The 25,666-nt window shown below is 39.8% G+C and overlaps 1 protein-coding gene across 3 annotated transcripts in view; it reads left to right on the top strand.

The window, feature by feature from the left end:
- NCKAP5 (NCK associated protein 5) overlaps nt 1-25,666 on the top strand; it is a 1,134,964-nt gene that overhangs the window by 102,026 nt on the left and 1,007,272 nt on the right. The window lies entirely within an intron of this gene.

Genomic DNA, 25,666 nt, shown 5'->3' with positions numbered 1-25,666 from the left:
AGGGAGGGGTACGGAAGTTGGGAAGAAGTGTTTTCTAGGCAGAGGAAGCTGAAGATGTGAAGGCTTATAGGTAAGAGAGTGTATGGTGCTTTCCAGAACTGCAACTATTTCCCTGTGGCTGGCCTATGGAATGTGAGTGGGGGAACTGGGTGAAGAGGTTGGAAGGATAAAAACTGACCCAGGTCATGAGAACTTTGGGTACTACATGAAGGCTTTTGGACTTTATCTTCAAGGCTGCGGGAGCCTCAAAAATGACTTGAGTAGAATAGTGGAGTTGGTTGGAGAGTGGACTGTAGACAGGAAGATTAAAGTTGGGGAGATTTGTTGGGAGATCATTGGATGAATTCAGGTGAAAGATGCCAAGGGACAGAACACAGGCAGTAGCAGTGGGGATATAATTGAGGACAATTAAAACATTAGAAGCTATAGTTTGCAGGTCATGAAGGAATTGTGGGGTGGGTTGAGATAATTTCATATATATACAGTATCCACACACACAGATAAATAAAAGGATCTCACATTCTTCATGGCATTTTACTACTGAGTTTAGAATAATGGGGCTTTAAATGTTAGTATTGCCTTAAGACTGTCATGGGTGTATAATACTGGTAAAATGACTAGGTCAATAAAATATGTACAAATGTACAGACTTGATGAAACAAACTTTTATTTAGCTACCAATCCCATAAATGGTCAAACAGTTGACAATGGTAAAGTTTGTTTCAGTAACAAAGCCTCTCAAAGAAAGGGAGATTTGGATGCCTTTCAATAAAATAAATTCCTTTCTTCTCAGATGACATGTAAACTGATGTCATTTCTCATTCCATAATAAAAAAAAAGACGAAACTTGTTATGGTTTGCAGTATTCCAGTGATGACATTCTTCCTCAAAGTAATCTAAAAAAAGACATTGTGAGCAAACTTGTACTTCCCTGCCAGAAATGCATGCCTGGCCATAATGCAAGCCTTTCATATTTAGCCATTTAGATAATGGTTTCTACATGAACTTTCATAACATTTATTTACTGCCATAAATGAATGGACCAAGCACTGTTGGAAGCCAGGAATCCAGTTCCTCAGCAGTTAGACTTCTCACTACCTTATCTCCACATTATAAAGAGTGCTCTGAAACTTGTCTTTCCTGTCAGTATTACAGAGGCAATGTGAAACGTATGAGTATCTTGATTTTGAATTTTTACAGTTTCGCCTGCTTGTGAAATATTTTAGCCCCACTCCATGAAGACTATACTCTAGTTATAAATATTTCAATTCCCCAGCCCCCCTTTTTAGGGTGTATCAACCACGTTTTCCTTCCCCTCCCCTCCTACTGACTGATTCATGCATTCTCTGAGTTGTTGCTGCAGAAAAAAGCAGGCAGAAAAAAAAAAAAAAGCAGGCAGAGACTGCCTAATTCTAAGACAAGGCTTTCTATATATTCATCTGGATAAAATGGTGAAATATGACTTGGGCTGATCTGCGAATGAGGGTTGAACCAGGATAGATGTGTTGATCACTGAATGGAGAAAGGCATCTTGCTGTAATAGGTTTTTTATTTACATGATAGAGGTGATGGATGGTGATTCTGCCCTGGAAGAGTTTGAATTCAAGGTGGCTTTGCTAAGCAGACGTCTGACTTGTTGAAGTCCTGCCACCCCCCTCTGGTCCCTACGTGCTGAGGTGTGGTGTTCCCGCTGGTTGAACTGGTTAAACTGGACAAACCACAGCCTCTTAGAGCAGGCTCTCAGGCCATGGCCTCCGGGCTGGCTCCTGCCCTGGCAGGAAGCTGTGCCCACGTGCTTGTCTTCCTCGCCTCCCAGTCTGTTGGCACCAGGCACAGCCAGGCAGGAGCAGCGGATGGCTGTTGACAGGGCAGTCGGTGTCTGACTCTGGCCTGCTCTAGAAACACTATTCCAGAGTCTTCCCAGCTCTTGGCTGGCATCCTGCAATGGACTGGGATTCTAGACCAAATTTTAGGACCCTCATTCTTGGTGGCCAGAAAGCACAGAACCAGATGCCGCTGTGGAGGAAGATGGTGGAGAAAGGTAAAATAAAATAAAATTAGAATTTCTTTTTAAACACAGTATTTATAAAATATTTTTATACAACAGACACGTATTTTTTTCTCGTAAAGTAATCGTATTGTCTGAAGGGGGGAAAAGAACTTCAATAAGACAGGTAGAAGGAAAGAAAACAATTAGAACACTTTACTATGGGAAAGCAGAGACATATCTAGCTGCTAACATTTGCTGTTCTTACAGCTGTAAAGAAATCTCTGGTGTCCATATGAACAGATATGCACATAATTGCAAAAGCTCCTCAAATACCAGAGGGCCCCCAAAGAACTTGTATTTGACTCTACAGTTTAACTGTCACATTTATCTACCTATATCTGTGCCTACTTGCTGAGTAGAGATAAAGAGAGAAATGGAGCAAAATCCTTGTTTTGACAAAGGGCGCAGGAGAATGAGGGAGTCGTTTCCATAAAAGGTAGTAAGTGTAATGATGCAATTATGGTATGGATTCTTAGGAAGCAGTTTAACTGTCTTCACATCCCTACTGTCTAGCACAGGGCTTGATGAGTGGTAGGTCTTCATATTTGTTGAAATTTGTGCTTTGGCTGCAATCAACATGAGTTTGAGCCATTTCAGCACACACTAATTCTTTAAGTGATTTTCACTCATCCCATTTATTCATCCATTCACTGAGAAAATACTTACGAGACAGAGCTACCATACAAGACCAGAAGTATATGTAATGAATATCAGTGCAATTCCATACTAAGTTTTGACATTTGCATAGGTAATCTAGACAGTGTTTTTTTTTTTGCCAGTGAAGTGATATTGTATATAGAGGTTGTTTAGTACATTAAAAGATAGGCAAAATGGATTATTTATTGCAGAAGATTGCTTCATTAATTAAAATGTATATATTAATTATATACTTCCTAGGCTGGTGAAGATCTGATTTTATTTATAATCATCACAGTGCTGTAGAATGAGTCCAGAACAATTCTGGAGAATGTTTCCCTTCCTTTTGACTCCCATGTGGGTGATTTCCAAGGGTCTCTACATCTCTGACCTAGGAGAAACCTTCGTCAATCTTTGTGAATTTCCTCCTTTACAAGAGCAATATGTGCTGACTCTGCTTCCTTACCTCATACCCATTCATTTAAAACATTTATTGTGAAATATTTCAGAAGGGAACGTGTAAAGAAGGGCACAGTAAAGACCTGTGTTTCACCACTCAGCTTATCAAATAAAACATTACCAACAAAATTGATGCTCCTGTCCACTTGCATCTCACTTCCTTCAAATATAACTATCTTAAATTTGGATTTGATAATTATCATTATCAAATTAGCTAATTATCAAATTAGATATTATCAAATTAGATGATTAGCTAATTATCAAATTAGCTAATTATCATTAGCTATGCATGCATGCCTAATCATTACACCATATTGTTTTCCATATTTTTAAACTTTACATGATGGTATTATACTGTATGTGTCATTCTATCACTTGGCATCTTGGTATTTTCATTCATTATTGGGTTGGTGAGGTTCATCCATGATGGTGTTGTTCTACTGTATGACATTCCCCAATTTGTTTCCACACTCTCCTGTTGACGGACATCTACTTTACTTGCAAATTTTGTGTCAAGGGGTCAAGACAGATTTGTCAGTATCACTTGGTGCCAAAAGGGACTCGTTGGCAGGAAAGTGGTCGGAGTCCAGCATCCTTTCTAGAGGCGTGCTTGAGCTCCAGTGCATGTGGAAGCACTGTGGGACAGGTCTCCTGTGGACAGATTCCACCAGTGGGATGTTTCCCACCTTGTTGCTCTCCCTTTCTGAGAGCTGAACAGGAGAAGAGCCTTGGAGGACTTGGGAACAGACTGCTTTGGCATCAAACAGTCTAAGGGTAAAGCGTGAGCTGTTTGCAGTTGTTGGGAACATAAGCTGCCTCATCCGTGGAGGTTTGCGGGACCGTGGGAGGTGCAGCCCCTCCTCCTGGGGAGAAGCCTCTAATGCAGTTAATTTCTTACCAGGCGGTTTAGAGGGAGCGTCTTATGGATTGACATTTGTCACTACAAATCAATTTTTTCTTGTTTCAAATAATGTTGCCATGATCATGTCTCCTTGTGTACATGTGCAAGAGTTGCGAAGGGTATACACCTAGGAGTAGAATTGCTGAATTGTGGGGATTATGCCTTGTCAGATTCACCGGAGGTTTCCATTTGTTCTTCAAATCATTGAACCAATTTATACTACCACCAGTCATACATAAGAGTAATATATTGCTTCACATCCTCGCCAACAATTGATATTGTCCAAATTTATTAATTTTTGCTGATTTGATAGATGGTATGAGATGAAACCTCAGAGAGGTGTTTTGATTATGATTAAGATTGAGCAGGTTATCTTATATCTGTTGGTCACTTACATCTCCTCTTTTATGAATTGCTTTTTCTGTCTTTTTCCCATATTTTTTTTTCTGTGAATGGTCTTTTTCTCTCTGACTTGTAAGTGTCTTACATTATGGACATTTACTTTGCATAGATCTGTATGTTGCAAATACTTCTCCCATTCTGTAGTTGGTTTTTTGTTGGTGTTGTTTTACTTAGAAAAACAAAGCAAAACTTTTAATGGTCTTGTGATTAACAGAACTTAAATATTTGGATGTAACAGCATCTATAATTATTAAGCCTAGTTTCAAAGAGCTTTCTTTATTCTTAACTACTGTGAGTTTGGCTTTAATTCATTTTTACTCTATTTTTTAAAAGACTATTTTTATTCTTTTACTAACTACTCAAATTCTATATGCATGCTTAACTTAATTTAATAACTATCTCTTCTGATATGAAAAAACCCTTACTAATTCTTTATTATTGTACAGTGTTTTAGTTCTATCTTGTTTTTGTACTTCCCTAATTCGACACTATCATATTGTATTTCTTATCACCAGTTTGATTAGATTCACCTATGCATTTAACAATCTCTTTGCTGACCATTCGTTTCAGACTTTGTCTAGTTATTCTTTTAGTGAAAGTCTATTCATAGTAAACTAAAATTTTTGTCAGAAAATATATTTGATCTCATTCTTTAGTGAGGATTTAGCTAGGTATGAAATTGTAAGTTGAAGTTACTTTCTCATGGCTTCTAAGAGATATTCTGTTATTCTAATTCTAATTTCTTTGTAGGTGTCCTTCTAATATGTTTTTTGGAAGGTGCTTTCTCTCTGGCTGCTTTTAAGGTCATGTTTGTCTTTGGTGGCCTGTAGTATTGCTATGGTATGTCTAGGTGTGGATTAAAAAAACAGACATTTTCCTTTAAAATTTTTGTATTTCTGAATCTGAGGATTCATGGTTTTTATCAAGGACACTTTTTGGTCATTTATATTTTTAAATATTGTCTTTTTCTAGAACTCCAATTAGATGTATGTTAAATGTCATTTCATTTTCCATTTCTCTTCTTAAGTCTTTTTCATATTTTTCATCTCATTGGTTCTACTTGCTACATTCTATAAACTTAAAAAAATCTATCTTCCTGTTCATTAATTCTTTCTTCTATATTCTGTCCAATTTTAAACCATTTAATTTTTCATTTCAATAAGTATATTTCAGTTATATTTCAGTGATTACATTTTAATTTCTACAAGTCTAATTTGGTTTTTTAAGATTTCTTATTTGTATTTTGTTATCTTTCACAAATTTTGATATATGAAATTCTGGGAAGTCTACTTTTGAAGGTTTTATTTCTACAAACTCTTTCCTCTGGTGGCCTGTATCCTCATATATGTTTTTTAAGCTAAGCTCTTTTTTTTTTTAACATCTTTATTGGAGTATATTTGCTTTACAATGGTGTGTTAGTTTCTGCTTTATAACAAAGTGAATCAGCTATACGTATACATATATCCCCATATCTCCTCCCTCTTGCATCTCCCTCCCACCCTCCCTATCCCACCTCTCTAGGTGGTCACAGAGCACCGAGCTGATCTCCCTGCGCTATGGGCTGCTTCCCACTAGCTATCGATTTTACATTTGGTAGTGCATATATGTCCATGCCACTCTCTCACTTTGTCCCAGCTTCCCCTTCCCCTTCCCCATGTCCTCAAGTCCATTCTCTACATCTGTGTCTTTGTTCCTGTCCTGCCCCTAGGTTCTTCAGAACCCTTTTTTTTTTTTTAGATTCCATATATATGTGTTAGCATATGGTATTTGTTTTTCTTTCTGACTTACTTCACTCTGTATGACAGACTCTAGGTCCATCCACCTCACTACAAATAATTTCGTTTCTTTTTATGGCTGAGTAATGTTCCATTGTATATATGTTCCACATCTTCTTTATCCATTCATCTGTCGATGGACACTTAGGTTGCTTCCATGTCTTGGCTATTGTAAATAGAGCTGCAATGAACATTGTGGTACATGACTCTTTTTTTTTTTTTTTTTTGTGGTACGCGGGCCTCTCACTCTTGTGGCCTCTCCCGTTGCGGAGCACAGGCTCCGGACGCGCAGGCTCAGCAGCCGTGGCTCACGGGCCTAGCCGCTCCGCGGCACGTGGGATCTTACCGGACTGGGGCACGAACCCGTGTCCCCTGCATCGGCAGGCGGACTCTCAACCACTGCGCCACCAGGGAAGCCCCGACATGACTCTTTTTGAATTACCAAAAATTTGGTTTTCTCAGCATATATGTCCAGGAGTGGGATTGCTGGGTCATATGGTAGTTCTATTTCTAGTTTTGTAAGGAACCTCCATACTGTTCTCCATAGTGGCTGTATCAAGTTACATTCCCACCAACAGTGCAAGAGGGTTCCCTCTTCTCCACACCCTCTCCAGCATTTTGAAGTATAGTTGACTTACAGTATTATATTAGTTCCAGGTGTACAATATAGTGATTCGACATTTTTATCGGTTATTTTGTGTTGAGAATTTATATCTGACTGCTCTTTATCTGTGGCAATCCTGAGAGCTTGGGATGAGTGTTTATTCCTTTGCATTTGCTTCTACCACACACCCTGGGATGCTACCCAATTAGGACAACATTCAGTTAGTGTTTTGGCTCATGGTTTTCCAAACCCTGGTGTTGTATAAATTTAAGCCCCAGGCTCACATGGAATAGGCCTGTATTTAAAAATTCTTGGTCTTGGGGGGAGGAGTAGGAAAGTCAATATACCAGCTCTAGGAAACAAAATTTTGATTTTCCCCCAGTTAAATTTGATTTTCAGGTAAATAATAAACACTTTTATTAGTTTTAATTTGTCCTACGAAATATTGCTCCTGGATTTTATCTGGTTACTTATGGCCAGGATAATGAGAGGTTTTGTTTTCCTGAGAAGAGCTGAAACTGATATCTTTCTGTATCATCTTCCTTTGTAGGTGAATAGAATTTTTTTTTTTTTCTAATCCATCATTTCATGGAGCATCTACAAAGTTCTTGGGTTTTCATGGGCACCTAAGTCCCAGCTCCCCACCTTGTGGAGGCTTTGTGCCCCGTTCCCCACGTTCTAGGTCCCTGGAATGGGAAAATTCCATGAGCATACTTACTGACCCAGCATTTGCTTTCCTGTGTGGTTTTCTGTTTCCTTTTTGGCTTGGTCATTTGGTTTTCTTAGCACTTAGGATTTTTCCCTTTCTTTCAAGTGAGATACATGTTTTAAAGGGTGTTTGCTGTGTTTTCATCAGTTACATTACTGGAAGCAGAACCACTTCCATTCACTCCTCACCAAGCCCTAACCCTTACCACTGATCTAAAATTGTCCTCTGAACATTCTGCCTGGGATGCTTTATTGCTAATTCCACTGCCCCTTCTTGAGAGCTGCCTACCTGACAGCTCTCATTCCTTGACTCCCCTTTCTTGTTCACTGACTCTTGTGACTCCAGTTTCTTCGTATTTTTTTGCCTCTCTGACCAGCCATTGTCAGTCTTCTCTAATGGGTCTCTTTCCTTCTGTTTCTCCTTTGGAATAAACATGGCTCCTGGATAATTAGTATACTCCGAAGCTAGGGTCCTGATCTCTAAAGTCTGCAGGCTAGCTTTCACATTGTTTTCTACGGGAATCTTTTTAGAAAACAGATCTTATGAGTATTCTTGCCTTTGAAAATCTTTGATAACTTCTAACTGCCGAAAGATATCATCTTAGCCTTAAAATTCCTCCATAGTATGACTCTTTGCTACTCCTTCTCCAATGTTCTCAGCTACCAAACTCTCTACTCACTACACTGCTCTGTGCTTCTTGGGCCATGTTGCCATTTCACTCCTTCTGTCTTTGTTCATAACCCTGGAGTGTCTACTGTTTGCTGCCTGCATATTGACATCAGACCCTTCCTCCAAGGTTACGGTCAGATTTCACCTTGGTGGAGGTGTGACCCGTTCCTACCTTCAGCAGGCTGCTCACTTGCACTTTATTCATGCTTTTGCCACAACACGTATATTTTGTGCTATCATAGTTATTTTTGTCTCTCGTATTTTGGGGGTACAAATTATTGTTTTTCATCTTATTACCTTAATTCTGAGCACAATACTGTATATTTGGTAGCCTTCAACAAATTCGTTGATTATTTAATAAAGGTGCTTTTCTTTAGTGGTTATGAGGGCATATTAGATAGACTTATAGTATCACACCAGGTATTATTCAAAAAATGAAGATCAGCTTAGAAAAACTGCTAGAGCTGCATAGCAGTATGAATCTTCATTTTCATTTTGGAAGAGTATTTCCCTTCATCTCCTATATTATCAGGGGAGTTTGACTTCTATGTTGGATTTTCTTGCAGACCGGTGGTTACAAGACTAGGGATTCCTAGAGTTTGATGGAATGGTCCTCCCAGAAAATGTCCAGAAACCTCCACGGCCTTTGAAGTATGTTCATTCATTTCCCCAAATTCCTTTTTTCCTTTCTTTACTTTAAAATGCTCACAATGCATACATTAAAGCAGAGGTAGGCAGCTTATGCCTATTTGGTATATTGTTCTAATACATTGCACAATTATATCACCTTCTAGTGTCTGCAACACCTATGAATCTCATCCTCCTTCCTTTTTCTCTGTCTAGGGTTGGCAGATTTTGCAAATTAAAGACATCCAGCAAAATTTGAATTTCAGAGAAACAATGCATACTCATTTTGGTATATGTCTCAATGTCACATGGGACATACAGTAAAAAAAGAAAAGTCATTGTTTCTCTGAAATTCAAATTTCACTGGGCATCTTGTATTTTATCTGACAACCCTGTGTCTCTACCACTTCCAGCTTCCTGATGCTTATCATCCTAATCATCTAAAAAGGACACAAAGCCTTTCCACATTCAGAAATGAAGATTCCCTACTAGTGATTTTCCCTGGAAAACTCTCAAAGGTTTCCTCCCTTGCAAATTTTAAGTGTGGAGAGGAATGTAACATGGCAACAGGATAATTAATTCTAAAGCAGGGTGGTGAAAAAATAGTATTGTAGTGAAAAACTGGTCTCAGCTGTGGGAGTTGACTAACAAATATGTCTCTGATCATTCTTCCGATACAACTAATGTATTGTGTCAGGCACATCTGGGGGACACACACTCTGTAACTCAGTAAAAATGCTTGAGGGAAAGCATGCGTGTGTATATGTGTTGAGTTAAACAGCCCTTTGTTATGAGGGAGAGGGGCCATGAACACTGTGCCGAAATGCAAACTAATTGATGGACAGTATAATCACCACCTTAGTTAGTACCCCGGGACTCTTTTCATACCAGCTAGCTGTAAATTTAAATGGAAACCAAAAGGCTAGTACTCAGCCTATAACTCTGCATTCCATTACTTCATGTCTGAAATATTCAACGACTAAGAGAGAGGCTTAACAGATAATAGCTGGAGAGGAGCTGCATGGTGATTAAGGTAAGACTGAAGTGGTTGGTAAAAACCTCCAGCTAACCATGTACAGATAAGAGCTTCTGTTTGAGGGATTAAACTCTATTCTTTGCTCAGAATGCATTTCTGAGTGCTGAACAGCCCAGCGATCTCTTTCATTCAGCCGTAGCCCAAGACAGTATGTTCTTCTCGAGATTATATGATTTGGGTTAAGATGGCTCTATTCATGAGCCCAGTCAATCATGGTATATTTATCTTTTAGATGACTGCTATTGAGTGTCATTGAAACAACTTGAGTTTTCTAATCAGACTGATTTGTGTTCAAATCCCACCCAGCTCTGCCCCTTGAATCATGGCATAAACTTTCTGAACCTTTTTGATATGCAAGTATAAAGTGAAGTTGATACTATCCATCTCTCAGGGTTGGATGTCGATTGACCAGGTTTATTACCTGCAAACTGCTTAGATTTTATTGCTTCATGAAAGGTAGGCTTGTCCCTCTCCATCTATATGCTTTCTTACATTCTGCTCTTTGCTTAAGCCTGATGGCAGTGATGCTGCTTCCTACCATCATATGCTTCCTGTTTGCACTTTTGACTCTTTTGAGACACCTTAATTTGAAGGTGTGTGACCTAACACAAGTTTGTATGCCCGATGCAAAGTGAAGCCAAACAAACCTAAATGTCAGAGTTTGGAGCAAAGGAAGGTTTATTGCAGGGCCAAGCAAGGAGAATGGGTGGCTTACATGCAAAAATCCAAACTCCCTAATCATTTCTGGGGAGAAGTTTTATAGGCAAAATTTAGGGTGAAGTCTTCAGGGTGTGACTTTCTTCGGATTGGTTGGTGGTGAGGTAACAGGGTGGTGCTCCAGGAATCTTGTGCTCATCCTGAAGTTACCATCCTCCACCTGGGTAGAGACCTTAGTTCCTAGGAAGAACTCAAAGATATTGTTATATATAGTCCTTGAGGAGGAACCAGGGCCCTGCCCCACAGCTACACTGTTGTTTCTTGACTTCTCCTCCTTTGTTTCTGCATCCCCTCCCTTCTTTGTTAAGCAAGGGAATCTGCCCTTTGGAACTTGTTTGAATCTGCCCTTTGGAGCTCAGGGAAGGTCAAGGAGGCTGAATGAAACCTGTTTCCTACAAATAAGGAACCGGGGACACAGAAAGTGTTTGTTCCCGGGAGGGGCCCACAGGATCCTGCTCTGTTTCAGGTGCACCACCAGTGATGGAGAATGTTTACTCTGGGCTGGAAATGGCAGAAGGCTGTTCTTTTCCAGGCTGGCTGCAACCAGTGGGCACTGGCTGCCAGCAGTAGTGTATCGGGGAAGGCCATGAGACTGCCTGGTGTGCTGAGACACAACCCCTGACTGACTGATGAAGGCCACTGCTGGCCCAGGAGGGGAGAGCAGTGGTATCTGTGCTGTGTGGTTGATAAGGTTCCCCTCGGTCAAGTTATGCAGCAGGGAGTTTGCCTTCAGGAACGTTACCTTCCCTATCTGTACCCTTTCTTCCACTTTTTGTGTCACCTTCCTGAGCTCACTAGTGTTTACATACTGGCTGTGGGACAGAAAATGAAAGACGAACTCATTCATTTCTCTTAGGATTTGGGGACTGGGAAATCACATCCATCTGCAGAGTGCCATGAAGGGAAAGCCAAAGTGCTCTGAGCTAGCCTTAGCTGCCTGTCTTCCCAGACGCAAGCTGGTGGTCCTCAGCCTGTATACGTGGCTGCCACGTGGCAGCCCTGTGCAGGAGGAGTGTGGAGGAAAGCAGGTCTCTCAAATCATCCATCAAGTCCTTTGCAGTTCTAACCTCCAAAAACAGGTTCGAGGAATCTGGCTTTATATGCAATGTGTTCAAAAAGAAAATCCTGTTACATCCAGGGGCCTATGGGGATGATTTCTTTAGTTTCTGGGAAAGGCCGAACAATCCAAAATACCTTCCTTGATTTTGGCTATCGACTGTATTCTCGCTGATGATGGTTGTGAAACAGGAGGGAAGGGGGCAGGGCACGACCTTTAAAAGATGACATCGCCTGAGGACATGACATAAGCTAATTAGAACCAAATAGGTCCAAGATGGCAGACTAGTCGGCTTCCACTAGACCTGGAGCCTCAGTATATGCTCATTATAACACATCAGCAAGCTAAATGACACACCCGTGTACGATGACAGTTCCAAGGCTGAACATAAAGGTCAAAAAGTGGGCGGTGACCCAATCCCTGGAAATCCCCACCCCTTCCCCCAACTAGCTGGAATACTCCTCCCACTCATTAGCCTATGAAATTACCCACCCCTTTAAAAACTGACAACCCCATACCCTGGTGCCACTCTTGCCTTCTGAGATGGCCCACACTCTGTCTGTGGAGTGTGTTTCTCTCTAAGTAAATCCACTCCTTACCTATCACTTTGTCTCTCACTGAATTCTTTCTGCAGTGAGACATCATGAACGTGAGCTTCATTAAGTCCTGAGACCAGGTGTGTGATCTCAGTTAAAAGACCATAGATTCAAGTCTCAATCTGGGTTTTGGCTGGATTCGAGTCCTGGCATGTGGGTTCAAGTCCCAATCTGAGACGCACAGTTTCAGTTTCATTTCTTTAACTCAAACCTCTGTTAAAATGTAAGTTTTCCTGAAAGAACCTTAGCATGGCAGCATAGAAGAGAATATTTTAAGAGCGATGAAAGAAATGAGAAAGAAAAATTATATCACTGTAAATGCAAAATGTAGACTTCCCAGAAGGAGTTGGACAATCCTGAAGCAGATAGGGTAAGATAGAAGAGTTCTGGGGCATTTCAGCCTTTCACACATCTATACGTTATGCTTAAATAAGGCCATCTGATCAGTTTTTAAAAGTAATATTTGTTCTGATTATTATGGTAGAAATTTTGCAAAAATGTGGAAAGAATACAAAAGAAAATGAAAATTTCTAATAATCTCACAGGAAGGATTGACCCAGTTGGCTAACATTTTGGTGCATTTCCTTCTAGTCTTTTTTCTGCATAGATATTTACATATTTGCATATAAACTATCAACCCCAGCAGCCCTTGTTTGCCTGAGGCTACCAAATAAGGTCACCTTATTAGTTTTCTTTAAACTTCATTTGTTTTTTGTTTTTTTAAAAAAACAAACATTTACTGTCTCAGTTTCTGTGGGTCAGGAGTTTAGGAGTGCCTTAGTTGGATGGTTCTAACTCAGGGTCTCTCATGAAGTTGCAATCTGGGTGTCAGTAAGCTGTACTCATCTGAAGACTTGACTGGGACTGGAGGACCTGCTTCCAAGAAGGCCCACTCTTACAGCTGCTGGCTGGAGTTCCCACGTCCTCACCATGTGTGTCTTTCCATAAGGCTGCTTGAGTGTCCTCACAACATGGCAACTGGCTTCCCCAGAGTGATGATTCTCAAAAGGGCAAGGAGGGAGTCCCAGTGTCCTGGACTTGGAAGTTACACAGGGTTACTTCCATCTTATTCTGTTCATTAGGAGGAAGTCAGGAAGCCCAGCCCACACTCAAGGGCTCCACCAAGTGACCTTGCAATTCCTTGGGCTTGGTCTTGCGGCTTGCTTGCTTTGACCTTCATTTTTAATGTCCAGTTATGCTAACTTGAGTTCCAACAATGGAGTTGCCAGATAGTGTTCCTCAGAAGCTTCTGAGAGTTTTTCAGAGTCTCAGTCTCATAAATGCTCAGAAATAGGCCTGTTCTGCTGTGGCATCCACTGCATACAACCACGCTGTGACAGCCGCTGGCCTTGTGACATGACCCGTGAGATGCTTCTTCCCCTGGTCCTCCCTTGGTGACCACTAGTGATATCATCACTCCACCTTTTGGAACAGAACACTGATTATCCTGTGGCCTTTCCCTCCAGTTCTTGGGACAGCCCTTTTCTAAATCCCCAATGCGCAGCTGAAAAAAGTCTGCGTTTTTCAGAAGAATTCACTGAGGTTTAGGGGACACAGAAGAGAAATGTAACATAGAAAACAACTTAAAACTGCTTCTAGAAATGCCTACTCATAAAGTTGAACTGGCCACAGCCTTGGAGGGAATGGAAATCCACCCACTCCAGGAGAGTCCAAGAGTTGCCTTCTTCACTTTTCACTGACTGCCTCTGTGTTAACCCCTTTTACAGAATGATTAAAAGTAGGGACTTCCATTCCCTGCAGAGAATAGAAGACCCTAACTCCACCTACACGGGCATGGTCTATCTGGCCATGGGGGCAGATGACTCACTCATACTAGTCTTAGAGAACATTTCCCAAAGTCAAGGCTATTGCTGCATCAAGCCCAACATGGACCTTGATTTCCAGATCACTTCCAAGGTCACACGAACAGAAGATCAAACTCCTCCATATTCTAGCTACACCTTCTGCAAAAAAACTGCTCAAGAACAACATCACATCTCTTTAAGGACAAGCAGTGATTTGCAGGTATATAGCCATCTAAGTCCAGGTTTAGAGAAAAAATATTCTCTAAAGGATCTGATCTTCAGAGGCGTAATTTTTAAATGCAGCTGTTACATTTATTAAACAGAACATCTCAGTCAGATCCTTCTGCATGTAGATTGCTTCAACACATTTACATATTCACTCTTGCTTTACATTGCATAACTTCAAGGGACCACACAGAAGCCAGGAAGTCTCCCCAGACACAAAGTGAGACATTGCATGCAAATTTTAAAACAATGATTTTTAAAATAAGTCTTCAGGTCAAATCTCCATCTGTGATACAAGACATACATATTTGCATAATTGAAAATCATACTTTGCATATAATTATAATCTGCTTTCTTTAAAATTTTCCATTGTAAACATTTTCCAGTATCATTAAAATGTTTTGTCATTGATAAAGTTATCCATGATAAAATATCATTATGTCTTGAAAATATGATTTTTAATGATTTTATGATTTCAAATCTGCAGTTGGTATTAACTCTTCTTTCTTGTTGGGCATTTATGTTATTTCCAATTTATTAATATAAATGATATAAAAATGAACATCTTTGCACATATAATTGTCCATTTTTCTGATTACTTTAAGTGAGTTAGCTTTCATTAGGAAACCACTTCAAACTTAATGACTTCAAACTACAAACATTTATTATTTTTCATGATTCTGTAGGTCAACAGAGCATCAGTTTTTCTGGTTTGCGTTGGCTCTGCCAGGACTGAGTGGTCTAGGATGGCCTAACTCACGTGTCTGGAACGACTGGCACAGCTGAGATCATTGGGCCTCTCCCCATCTGGTCTCTCATCCTCCAGGAGTCTAGCCCAGACTTATTCATGGTGGCAGAAGGGTCCCCAACAGCAGGAGAGGGCAGGCCCCATTCACAAGTAGTTTTTAATTCTCTTCTCATGTCACATTTTCTCAAGTCCAGTTGGCTAAAGAAAGTACCATGGCCAAAGCCAGATTCAAAGGATGGAGAAATAGGCTCTACCTCCTGATGGGAGGGGGAGCCAAGTCACCTTGAGAAGGCGCCTGAATACTGGGAGGAGTGAGGGCAGCTGCAGCCATTTTTGCATACAACCTCCTGTACTTTCCTTGAATTTCTGGAAGTAGAATGACTGCCTCAGAAAGTATAAATATATGTTTGTAAATGTTTCGTACTATATAAAGCCACACTTACCCTATAGAGAATCTGTCCTGTTTTGCATTTTGAACAGCAGTCTATTATAGCGCCTATAGAAAGCATCCATGCTGGTATTAAATATTATAAATTTTAAAATATGTAAATTATATATATTTTAAATTTTATTTGCATTTCCATAATTACCCACGGAGACTAATATTTTTATAACTTTATTACCCATTTATATTCCCTGTTTTGTGAATTTTCTTTTTATACCCATTTTCCTTGAGGTCCTTGTATTTTTCTCATTGATTTGTGCATGCCTTTTATGAAGGAATATCACTAACCATTAATATGTCAGAGTTTGTACAAATATTTTATCCAGTTTTTTGCTTTTAAAGATACATGAATTTCAAACTTTTATACAGTCTATATGTTTTCCTTTGTGATTATTTTGTTGCTTTTAAGACGGGAAATATATTACTACCAATATAAAAATATTTATTCACCTACATAGTCTATTTTTTTCGGTGATATCCTTTTTAAACATTTAACTATTTAATTCATCTGAAATGTATTTTGGCATATGGTATTATATAAGCTATTTTTTTCCTCAAAAACTACTTCTCTTCAACTTAATTTAAAATATATATACCTTTTTAAAAAACCTACCCTGAGCAACTTCAAACATACACAAAATTAGAGAGAATAGTGTAGTAAATCTCTATGTAGTTATTGCCCAGATTTAAAAATTATCTACTAATATCCAATCTTAGTTTATCTGTTTTTACTTCCTCACAATTTTCATATTATTTAGACAGAAGTCCCAGTGTCAATGAAAATTAATCAATAGTAAATCGAAGAAAGAAATGGAAAATTTTATTCAAGCCAACCTGAGAATTATAACCCAAGAGACAGACTTTCAGAAAACTGTTCCAAAGAGGTAAAGGGGGAGGTCAGTATATATGTGATTTTGGTGAAACACACATCTTGGTAGAGGGTTACTGCTACTTCAGAGGAGCAGATATCTTAGTTAATGGTTTCAGTGTTTTTCTAAGTATGGGAAGATGCAAGAAACTGGGTTCATAAAATTTTCTCCTGAAAATATCTAACTATCTGAGGGTCGGTGCTGTCGGTTTTCCCAGAGCACTAAATGTCTCATCTTGTTCTTTGCCCTGAATTCCTTTCAGGGTGTACTGTAGGTCAGTGACCGAAGTGGCTAATGACTTGATTCTTGTAGAACTGGATGGTGGGCAACATTCTTCATTTTACAATCCCTTCCCTTTCAGTCTTAATTTGGACAAAGGTTTGGGAGGCATTTCGTGACCAATTTGTCCCTGGGAATTCTCATTCCCAGGTCAGGAGAGGATTTCATTGATAGGCCATTCAATGTGTTATTACTGGACTAGACATTTTAACAGTAACCAAAAGTCTCTGAATCACCTGTCTTACTAGTCTGTTACGGTCCAGGAAATGGTTCCCTCTTATTGCTTCTTCCAGTATCTAGAGTTAGACATTCTTACAATCATGTATCTTGTAGAGCCATATATTTGGTTAATCTTTTCAAGTCGCCTAGTCATCGTTATTTTTATCAGAGGCTCAGTCACACATTTAGTAATGCAAGGCACAATAATCTTGTAAAATAGGCAGAATACAAGTAATATATCTATCCACATTACAAGGGCATAAGTAAGTATTTCAGCTAAGAACTTCCAATGGTTGCTGCCCAGTACCTCCCCAGGTGGTCTGACCAATCTGTTCTGCACCAATCACTATTTTAAGGGAAATGATATATTGGCCTCGTACATAGAGTTCACCCGAGATGTCTGTACATACTAGGTGAGTGGTGGGTTACTGTGGCCCCTTAAGGGATTGAGAAAGGTATGTTACCTTGTAAGGATTTACATGGCGCCAGAAGGAGACAAGTGGATCTTTAAGGTTGAACAGGTATTTCTGCCATTGGGGAGGTCTGGTTAATGCAGGATGAAGACACACAATGCACATTGGTTGTGAGGGGCTGGGGGAGAGGCCAAAGGGCAGAGAAAATGTTTTATGTTTAAATTTTTCTTGTCTTCCCTTCAAATATGAATTTTTATTCCGTCGCCAGACATCCTATCATTCCAACATCTATTTCTGAAAGATAAAGACCCTTTAAAAACATAATAATATCATTATTGTACCCAAAATATTAATAATTCTTTAATACAAAATTTACACATTGGGCCATAATTTCTTTACACTTTGGATAGGAATCCAAGTGAGTAAATACACTGTAATTGGCTGCTATGTCTCTTAATTCTCTTTAAGCTGGTAAGTCTCTTTTATTTCCCTTGCAATGTATTTGTTGAAGAAAATAGATTGTCCTATAAAGTCTTTCATATTCTAGACTTTTCTGATTGAATCCTGTGGTGTTGTTTACCATGTTTCTCTATGCTTATATTTCCTTTAACTTGGTGTTTAGATCTAGAAGCTTGATTAGATTCAGGTTTTATTTTTGAGCAAAGAAGATCTTCTGGTTGATATCATTCTATATTTCCTTCAGTATGCACATATTATTAGGTTGTCTGCCTTTGCAGGATAATGATCGTGAATGATTATTGCCGAGATCCATTAATTCTTTGTGGATCTAGGGGGCAGTATTCTCATTGTATCCTTTTATCCTCATTTACTAGTAGAATAATTCAATAAAAGGAAACTTTCTCTCACCTCCCGGTTAGCTGTGGTACAATTTATAAAGAAAAACCGTGATTCTTTTCTTCTGTTTAATAGCTTTCAAAGTGATGAGTTAGTTCTTTAGCATCCTCCTATGGTGACTAAGTATTTTAAAAAATATATTATTGTGAACTTTTACATTTAAACACATTTAATATGTTTCAATCCATTGCAATTATTATTCTTAATGAGGTTAAATTTTTCTCATGTTGGCCAGTAGGAGCCTCCTCTTCAAACTGGTGCTTGAATCCCCTTGGCATGGACTTACAGGTCTTTGGAGGCTTCCTTGCTCTCTGTTATAACAAGATATTTCAGTCTTCCTGTGTGTATCTCCTGCCTCTTAATGGAATCATTTATTTATCTGAGAAACCCTGGTTCCTTCTGGTGGAAATTGTTTTTTTTTAAAAAATTATTTTATTATTTATTTATTTATTTTTGGCTGCATTGGGTCTTCGTTGCTGCGGGCGGGCTTCGTCTAGTTGCAGCGAATGGGGGCTACTCTTCGTTGCGGTGCACGGGCCTCTGATTGCGGTGGCTTCTCTCGTTGTGGAACACAGGCTCTAGACACGCAGGCTTCAGTAGTTGTGGCTCGTGGGCTCTAGAGCGCAGGCTCAGTAGTTGTGGCGCATGGGTTTAGTTGCTCTGCAGCATGTGGGATCTTCCCAGACCAGGGCTCGAACCTGTGTCCCCTGCATTGGCAGATGGATTCTTAACCATTCCGCCACCAGGGAAGTCCCAGAAACTGGTATTTGGAAAGCCTGATTTGAGTTCTTGGGGGGCTCATTGCTAGAGTGTTGGTCACTGTTTCCAGGTCTTTTTCATTACTCAGAGCTAAGAAATACATGTACTATGTTTAAGACAAAATGTATTATGGATTTAAATAGATTTTTCTGATTCATATTCAGCACCACAGAATTTTAACTGAACCATATTGATCTTACACCTGTATTTCTTTTTCCAATGCTAAAAATCAATTTGCAATGATATCAACATAATTACTAATTTGCTTTATTTTACAATATATATGCAGCAGTCTCAGAATAACCACCAAACCTATCCCAACAATTGATTACTGAAAAGAGTTGAAGCCTTTTGTTAGTTGTTTCGTGTATTTGTGTGTGTGTATATATATGTGTGTGTGTCCCCGCTTAGCATGTATTAAGATGTTTAGTGAAAGTCACTGAGTGGTTCCTCTCTATTCGTTATACCAACAACCCAGACACAGATTACTTTATTTCATTTTGCTTTCAGTTTTAGTGTTTGTTACATTTTGATCAATCTGTAAACTTTTTTTTTAATCTAAAATTTTACAGCTGTCTCTTGTAGCTGGAACATTAAATCAAAAGTGTCATTAAGAATAGGATAAGTATAATGTGGCATCCAAAATCATTGCATGTGTGCTGAAACATGCCAGGGTTCTGAATCTTGAGTCTAAAAGGGTTGTTAGGGCAGGAAATGGCTCTACTCAAATAGCATCACAATGCTGAAGGGACACCAAAACACGTAGTCCAATAACTGTGAAGCCTTCTGCATGCACCGAGAATCATCGTGTAGCAATTGTGTTATAATTATTGCCAACTTGTTTACTGTTGTGTTGAGCCATTTCATCCCTTCACCTGTGCCAAAATTGTAGTGTCTGAAAGTGTGCCCTGAACCAAAACCACAGAAGGAGGAAGCTAGAGGAGCACTGCTGGTCTTTGCTGGTCTTACTCCAGCAGCCTGGAGCTCCATGGCACATCCATACCAAGGGCTTTATTGTAGGAGAGACTGAGAAACTTGTGGGGATGACACCTGGGGGAACAGAACTTGCGTCATTGACAGTGGGTCATGGGAGAGGCTGCTTCAGGATATCCTTTGAATGCTCTCTCCAAGGACTCGTGCAAAAGCTGTGAGAAAGAAGCTGTGAACAACTAAAAGGAGTGCTTTCTTTTTCTTTTAACGCTCTAAGAACACAACCGATTCCAGTTTTATAGCCCAAGTATAATCGCGTGCTGTGGAAGATTGGATAAGAGCCCTTTTCCCGCTTCAGTAAAGGGACTGCTGGACCACCCGTAATACAGGGAAGAGAATGAAGAGGGAGGCCTCAGAACAGAATGGAGCCATTCTCCACATGGAACAGAGGCAGCTGTAGAGGACATTTCTCAGTGAACTTTAGGAAATGGCATAGACAGCTCTGGAGCAGACAGGAGAGTGATGGCTGGTGCCACATCACAGCCAAAGGATTGGGCTAGAAGTCTCCAACTCTGTCTCACATCCTAGATTATTCTACTTTCGAGCTAATGTTAAACACGTCCTGTATTGTTCTGAATAATTGAATAGGGGCTAAAATTCCTTGGTGAGATGTGGAACTAGATAAATATTATGCAGCTACTGTTATTGCAACCTTAATTTTAGTGCTGGCCTGGCATTAATGGAGGATAAACAGTCTGCATAAAGTAAATCATTCCCAATAACCATAGCAATGGGCATCCGCATAAGTCTTTTCCCTTACAAAGTAATTTGACATCTATTGAGCATGAGAGAGAAGGAATAGGCCCCCTTCATATTGTGAACTTTCAGCCAGAGAAATAATTCTATCAAAAGTCATACAGGTGTTGCCAGGGGAATGTCCACATGGGGCGTAGGATTTGATTCTACCATTCTATGATTTTTTTTTGTGACTTCTGGGGGAGTAAGGAGGAAGTGCCTTCAAGGTGGGACTTTGGATATTGAAGTTTAGCTTTACTTCAGCTCTGCGGATGCTCTGCCTAGCCCTCATCAACTGTTTATTCTCGCTGTTTTCTTTTTTAATGCTGTAAGTTTCCTTTATGGAAATCTATTCGGTAGCATCCGTTCTGCTGGATTCCTCCTCAGTACCTGCTTCTTATCAATGCTGTATGGTAGGTACTTAGTCCAAGTTCCTGATGGACTGGGTGATTGAATAGCAAAACTCTCGTAAAGACAGCATTTTAGAAGGCTTTACCACTACTGTATAGAAGATAGGTAACCAGCAAGGACCTACTATAAAGCACAGGAAACGATACTCAATATTTTGTAATGACCTATAAGGGAAAAAATCTGAAAAAAGTACATATATATGTATGTATAACTGAATCTCTTTGCTGTACACCTGAAACTAACACAACATTGTAAATCGACTATACTTCAATTAAAAAATAAAATAAAAAGATTTTACACAGCAAAGGAAAACATAAACAAGATGAAAAGACAACCCTCAGAATGGGAGAAAATATTTGCAAATGAAGCAACTGGCAAAGGATTAATCTCCAAAATTTACAATCAGCTCATGCAGCTCAATATTAAAAAAACAAACAACCCAGTCCAAAAATGGGCAGAAGACCTAAACAGACATTTCTCCAAAGAAGATATATAGATCGCCAACAAACACATGAAAGGATGCTCAACATCATTAATCGTTAGAGAAATGCAAATCAAAACTACAATGAGGTATCACCTCACACTGGTCGGAATGGCCATCATCAAAAAATCTACAAACAATAAATGCTGGAGAGGGGGTGGAGAAAAAGGAACACTCTTGCACTGTTGTTGGGAACGTAAGTTGATACAGCCACTATGGAGAACAGTATGGAGGTTCCTTAAAAAACTAAAAATAGAACTACCACACGACCCAGCAATCCCACTACTGGGCATATACCCTGAGAAAACCATAATTCAAAGAGTCATGTACCACAATGTTCATTGCAGCTCTATTTACAATAGCCAGGACATGGAAGCAACCTAAGTGTCCATCGACAGATGAATGGATAAAGAAGATGTGGCACATATATACAATGGAACATTACTCAGCCATAAAAAGAAACAAAATTAAGGTTTTTGTAGTGAGGTGGATGGACCTAGAGTCTGTCATACAGAGTGAAGTAGGTCAGAAAGAGAAAAACAAATATTGTATGCTAACCACGTATATATGGAATCTGAAAAAAAAAATGGTTCTGAAGAACCTAGGGGCAGGACAGGAATAAAGACGCAGACGTGGAGAATGGACTTGAGGACATGGGGAGGGAGAAGGGTAAGCTGGGACAAAGTGAGAGAGTGGCATGGACATATACACACTACCAAATGTAAAATAGATAGCTAGTGGGAAGCAGCCGCATAGCACAGGGAGATCAGCTCGGTGCTCTGTGACCACCTAGAGGGGTGGGATAGGGAGCGTGGGAGGGAGACGCAAGAGGGAGGAGATATGGGGATATATGTATACGTATAGCTGATTCACTTTGGTATACAGCAGAAACTAACACATCACTGTAAAGCAATTATACTCCAATAAAGATGTTAAAAAAAACAATAAAATAAAAGAAGGCTTTACATCCATTCAATCTTTCTTAAATGTCAGCTTACACAAAGCTAAAGTAGTTTAGGAATTAACTGGATCAGTTTCCCCATCCTTAACACATCACTATGTTATGGCAAGTATAAGAATATGAGACTTGCATCTCTACTTTTCTTAGCATTTTTTAGTGCCGGAGTATTAACAAGGACACAAGAAGAAATGGAGTTCCCCACAGAGCATGATTACCTTGATCATAAAAAAAGTGCTGAAAAACAGAAGAAATAAAACGCCAACTTAATGATCATGATGTCTTACACTTACTCATCATTTTGCAGTTTAAAAAGTACTTCAATATGTATTATCTGGGAGACCAACAGCAGTGATTGCTCATGTAATGAAGTACTGTCCTTTTAAATGTTCTCGTAAAAAACAGTGCTGGGTATATTTGAGATTGAAGATCATGGAAGGATAAAGAAAGATGTGCCTTTTCAACCCAGATGCTCTTAGTGGTTTCAGGTTTTTCTCTGCCCTGTGGGAATCCATCAGTTGTGTCATTTGCTGTGAGACTCAATGCAGACATTTTACCCAATGCCTACCTCTCCTTTTCTTTACACGATAAGATCTTATTTCCATAACGAAGCTTGGGGTAGCTCTCTAGAAGCCTTTTTGGCATTTTCTGGTTTCATATTTCCATGTTATCTTCCCTATGAATTTCAGAGTTAACACTGTTGGTGTTGGAGTTCTCAAAAATATGGGATGTCCATTATGGCCTATGAACGGCGGCCAGACTCAGTAGTGAGCTATCCATGAATAGAAGGTTTGCTCTTTGGTCTGTGTGCAAAATTCATAATGCATATATGTGAACATAACAGAACGTTGAAATGCCTCTCCTGCTGTCTAAGAATTTTGTCTGACATGCCAAAGCTGAAATCTGTGGGTGCTAAGTACACCCACATTCTATAGGGTACTGCAGGACACTTCTATATAGAATGTGTTACAAGAGAACAAATTAGGTCAAACCCAGCATCCTGCCCAGTCTGTAAAAGAGGAGATTAGAAATTTGAAAACAAGGATATTTGAAGGGGGTTTAGTAGAAGAGAGGATGTTTTAGCTTTTCTCCTTTAGAGAGAAGTGCGGGGTCTCTAATAGCCTGCAGGAGCCCATAGGGAGAGCCTGTTAGTTGCCATGCTTCCCTCCCCCAGCCTTTTCATCTTAGATGGAATAATTTAAAGCGAATCTCAGACATCATGTCATTTCATGGGGTGTAAGGAGTCTTGCTATATTACTGAAGATAAAAGCCAGACCAACAAAATAACACAAGAAACCTTTTTGAGAGGAGAATTCCTTTTGTCTCTGACTGACAGCCAAGCAAACAAGTAGAAGCATAGACCCTCTGGGAAATGGAGGGGCCCATGAACCTGCCACCCTAACAGATATTGCAAAAGAAAGCAATAAAGTGAAAAGGTGAATTCTTCCCAAATGATCACCTGCCTGTTCTCGGCTGCACTCTGGGTCCCACCTTGCGAGACTAAGGCTGCTATTACTTGGAGGAGAGGGGAAGGGGATAAATGTCCTTTGCAGCTGCCAGAGATGGAGGGATGCAACAACCCATTTCTTGCAAGTGATCTGATGGATGCATCACATGTCAACCGAGAACAGAGAAACACTTCACCTCAGTGTTCTTGAATGCAATGCCCCTTTCAGGCATTTAGACTGTGCTAGTATTTCAAATTTAAATCCAAGGTCATTTCTCTGGGCAGGAGGTCACTCTCACATTTCTAAGAACAGAAAAGAAAAAGTACAAAAGCCCCGAAAAACCCTGAAAACAAAGACTCTGTATTCTGCCCTTCCTATTGAAACACCTTGTTAACCCCATGGTCCCCTCTGACCAATACAGATGGCATTTTCATGGAAATCTTGGTCAGTGGGAAAGAGTTGCTAGTCGAAGGCAGAAGATTTTCTGATATAATTTTGTTCTTATTTGAAAAATAATGCAAGTTTACTGTAGAAAATAGAGATACATAGAAAGAAGGAAGAAAAAATAAGCCATAGTGCTATCACTCAAGAACAAGCACTGCAAACATTTTATTTTCTTTTGGTCTATTTTTTCCCCCCATCTTTAAGTCTTTTGTTACATATCTTTTTTAAATTTAATTTTTATTTTATATTAGAATAGAGTTGATTTACAATGTTTTGTTAGTTTCAGGTGTATGGCGAAGTGATTTCAGTTATACGTATACATATATCCATTGGGGTGAGTGTGTGTATGTGTGTCTGTGCTTATTAATTTTAACCCGTGGAATAACGCCAGACTGGTGGCTTTCATTTTTCACCTGAAGAAAAGCCTACCCACCCTTCTTCTGGATGTGGGGTTGCCTGGAACTTTTCAGCACCCCTCCTGGTCCCCAGGTTTAGGATGTCCTGCTGAGAGGGAGAAAGGAAATGGCCCCTCGCTGGGCACGAATTGCTCGTGCTGGGTGGCAATACGGAGATCTGAGATGCCTGTACAGTAATGTGAGGGGCTCTGAGAACACTGGTCCTTTAGCCTAGAGTTTAGAAGTTATCTCTGCCAGCTTCTCTCTTCCTCACTGTACAAATACATCTCCAGTTCATCTTCATCTGAACGTAATTCCCTCCTCCATCTCTTTCATCAACCCTTTCGTCCATAGGGTACTTACAGGATTGGCTATCGTACAAGAAATATGCCTCTTACAGCCATCAGGTCACAATTCTGCACAGAAATCACCCCATTGTGTTTCTCCTCATGGTGCTGATGAGGGAAAAGATGATCTAAGAGCAAAAACCCATATTCGGCATGAGTTCCAGGTAGAAGATCAATGCTACTTATTTGACAACGAGGAGGAAGGAGACCCAAGAAAGCAGGAAGAGACACTGACTTCTCAAGATCATTGCCTCCTACTGAGATTAAGTGGGTTTCTGAAGGTTAAAAAATACCCCATTTCTCCAGAATGAAGCTGACCCAGGAATTTAAAATTCCTAAGGAAATGCTCTGTGTGGGCGGTACCCTCTTTTCTGCTGATTGCCTTACTTATTATTGCTGTTTGTTATGAGTAACTCTTGACCCACCCTCTCCAAATGTTTGAGCTTTATCATTCTGGAAAAACGTTCCTGAAATGTGTGATGGATGTTTACTGTGTATCTCCAGCTTCCTTGTTCATTATCTTGGTAAGGTTTGGCGTATAAAACCCAGTTCTGATGGGCCAGCTTGTTACAGAAGGCCAAGCCATGCAATGGAGATTATCC

Source organism: Stenella coeruleoalba, assembly GCF_951394435.1.
Source record: "Stenella coeruleoalba genome assembly, chromosome: 6".
Lineage (NCBI taxonomy): Eukaryota > Metazoa > Chordata > Mammalia > Artiodactyla > Delphinidae > Stenella > Stenella coeruleoalba.
Note: the sequence above shows the minus strand (reverse complement) of the source record. Positions and strands in the feature narration are given on the sequence as shown.